The following is a 3,348-nucleotide window of genomic DNA, read 5'->3' as shown; positions in this document are numbered from 1 at the left end:
GTCAAGCCCTAGGGTAGATACAGGAGCAAGATGACTTTTCCCAAGGAAACTGCAGTGGGGTTACTAATAGTTGTGGAATTTATTAAGAATTTATTATGAGTCAAGCCCTAGGGTAGATATAGAAAAATAAGATTGGACACAGTCCCTTCCCACCTGGGGCTCACAGCCTAAGGGGAAAGGAAAACAAGTATTTAATCCCTATTTCATCCCTATTTTACAGATGATGAAACTGAGGCATAAAGAAGTAAAGTGACTTGCCTAAGGGCAAATAGCAGGTAAGAAGTGGAGCTGGGACTAGAGCCTAGGTCTTCTAACTCCCATTCCTGTGCTCTTTCCACCAAGCTATGCTTATCCCTACCTTTTCCAAACAGTGGTAGGAAATTGGGCAGGCTTCTGTCACTCCATTTTACCTCAAACTGAGAGAAATATGTCTGGGCAGAAGGCAGAGATTGAGAGCGGATTTAAATATTCTGCTCCTTACTTGACTAGCGCCCTTTTCTGGCCCAGGATGAGATAAAGAAGTTCTATTTTCAAGTCAAATATCTAATTGACTGGAACATTTGAAAATGAGTGAAAACCCCTTTTGATGTAGTGCAAATTTCTGAGCATGGACTTTTCTAATTTCATAGCTTCATTATCTGATCTTTATAATAAAAGGAAACAGTCCAGAGATGTTTTTAACAGGATTTTGGTATTATTATTTTTTTATTGAACATATTTTCAGATTTCAGGAGTTTGAAATGTAGCAAACAAGAAGTGAAAGTTCTTTCCAGGGCCTCCTTCACCTCCCAGTTCCTCAGACTATAGATCAGGGGATTCAGCATAGAAATCACCTGGGTGTAAAACATGGAGGCCATTTTATCCGTTTCAAATGAATGAATAGCTGGTGGCCGCATGTACATAAAAATCAGAGTCCCGTAGAACACAGTCACCCTCACTAGGTGGGAACCACAGGTAGAGAAGACTGCATCTGCCTTGGGCAGAACGGACCTTAAGGGTGGTAGAGATGATGAAGATGTAGGAGACCAGGACAACGAGAAGGGAGAAAATCCAATTGAAAGTAGAATCCCCCAAAATGAAATATACTACGACATGTGTGTCAGAACAGGAAAACTCCAGGATGGGTAGACTATCACAGTAGAAATGATCGATGATGTTACCGCCGCAGAAGGGCAATCGAAACATGAAGACTACCATGAATAGGGCGACAGCCAAGCTGTAGATGTAGGGAATGGCAACCAAAATAGTGCAAACTTTCTCTGAGACGATGAGCTTGTAGAGCAGAGGATTGCAGATGGCCACATAGCGGTCGTAGGCCATCGCAGACAGGAGGGGAAGTTTGGTAATGATAGAAGTAATGAAACAACAGAGGTGCATGGCACAGAGGTAGAAGGAAATGGATTTTCTCTCTTCCAGCAAATTGACCAGCACTTGGGGGCCCACAGTCGTGGAATAGCCAACATCAACCAAAGCCAAGTGGCCAAGGAAAAAGTACATAGGAGTTTGAAGTCGAGAATCAGTCCTAGTCAGGAAGATGAGGCCCAGGATCCCCACGACTGTGGTACAATAGATAAGCAGAAACAAGACGAAGAGAGGGATCTGCAGCTCTGGAAAGTTTGTGAGCCCGGTGAGAATGAACGCACTCAGTTGGGAATGATTTCCCTCAGTCATGATTCCCAGGCTGGGTATCTGTAGCTAGAGAAAAGAGAGCAGTCTAAGTATTATCCTTCACCTTTTAGCTCACATTCATTCAGGAACGAGAGGTAAAAGGCATTTCTTTAGAGCACCTTCAATTTAGATATTTTTTTTCACCTTAAAGAAAGGTTATTCTAGTCTCCAGACTGTGAACTCATTGTGGACAGGGAATGTGTCTGTTTGTTGTTGTATTGAACTCTCCCACGGCCTTAGTACAGTGCTTTGCACGCAGCAAGTACTCAATAAATACGATTGAATGATTGAATAGTCCTTCTTGGATCTTAAACAGTTTGAGGTTCCGCACCTTTTTATTTCACCTAGTTCTTTAGCAGGTTATGGTTAACATAAAACAAATATTGAAAAAATTAATGAAGAGCTATCCCCACTCTGGTATATGATGCGGAAAAAATTAGGGGCCTGTGGTCAACAAGTATCAGCGGTAGCATTCATTGAGCACCCATTTGGTGTGGTTCACTGTATTAAGTGCTTGGGAAGTACAGACTATCAAAGTGACATGTTTCCTGCTTACAAAAAAGCTAACATCGTACTGGGGGAAGCAAACATAAAAATGTAAAAATAAGCATGGAATATTTTTTATACTTTTGAATGCCATTTAAATTTATTAATAAGAGAGGATTTCCTTTCTACTTTGATTAAGGCAGTTACTTTATATGCCTAATAGGTGGTCCTCAGAATAAACAGAAATTTCTTTGTTAAAAACATCAACTCATCAGATAATCAAGACTCTAAGTATTGACCTTGGTATCGAATAAATGCAGAGTTCATAACAGAATGAACATGCTTTTGTGGGTTCTTAGATGAGAATTCACCAATAAGCATAGATTTGTCTCCCTTCTCATGTCCAACAATGACTCTCCCCTGCTTCAAAGCCTTATTGAAGGCACATCTCCTCCATGAGGCCTTCCCTGACTAAACCCTCCTTTCTTCTTCTCCCACTCCCTTCTGCATCACCCTTATTCCCTTTATCCATCCCCCTTCCTAGCCCCACAGCACTTATGTACATATCTGTAATTCTGTAATTGAGAAGCAGCGTGGTTCAGTGGAAAGAGCACAGGCTTGAGAGTCAGAGGTTGTGGGTTCTAATCTCAGTTTTGCCACTTATCAGCTGTGTGACTTCGGGCAAGTCACTTGACTTCTCTGTGCCTTAGTTACCTCATTTTGTAAAATAGGGATTAAAACTGTAAGGCCCACGTTGGATAACCTGATTACCTTGTACCTACCCCAGTGCTTAGAACAGTGCTTGGCACATTCATTCAACCGTATTTCCTGAGCTTTTACTGTGTGCAGAGCACTGTACTATGCACTTAACAAATGTCATCATGATTATTATTAATTCCCTTATATTAATGTCCATCTCCCCCTCTAGACTCTAAACTCACTGAGGGTAGGGGGATGTGATGGTTTATCATTAGGTTGTACTATTTTAATAGCTTAGTGCAATGCTCTGCACACTGTAAGCATCTATAAATATGGTTGACTGACTAACTCAAGTCTCAAGAGAAATTAGATCCTTAGATGAGTGAATATAAAGCACATGCAAAGGGCAGTCCATTTAGCTAACATTAGTGCTAATATGTGGGGTGAGCAAAGATGTTTGGTGTAGGCATCATGCCGGTCAGCCTCTTTGGCAAT

General features: G+C 41.3%; 1 pseudogene; it reads right to left on the bottom strand.

The window, feature by feature from the left end:
• Nucleotides 1–677: 677 nt before the first annotated feature.
• LOC119921296 lies at nt 678–1,671 on the bottom strand (annotated as a pseudogene).
• Between the last annotated feature and the right edge of the window lie 1,677 nt (nt 1,672–3,348).

Source organism: Tachyglossus aculeatus (assembly GCF_015852505.1).
Source record: "Tachyglossus aculeatus isolate mTacAcu1 chromosome 12 unlocalized genomic scaffold, mTacAcu1.pri SUPER_6_unloc_2, whole genome shotgun sequence".
NCBI classification, from domain to species: domain Eukaryota; kingdom Metazoa; phylum Chordata; class Mammalia; order Monotremata; family Tachyglossidae; genus Tachyglossus; species Tachyglossus aculeatus.
This window is presented reverse-complemented; position numbering and strand designations above follow the sequence as displayed.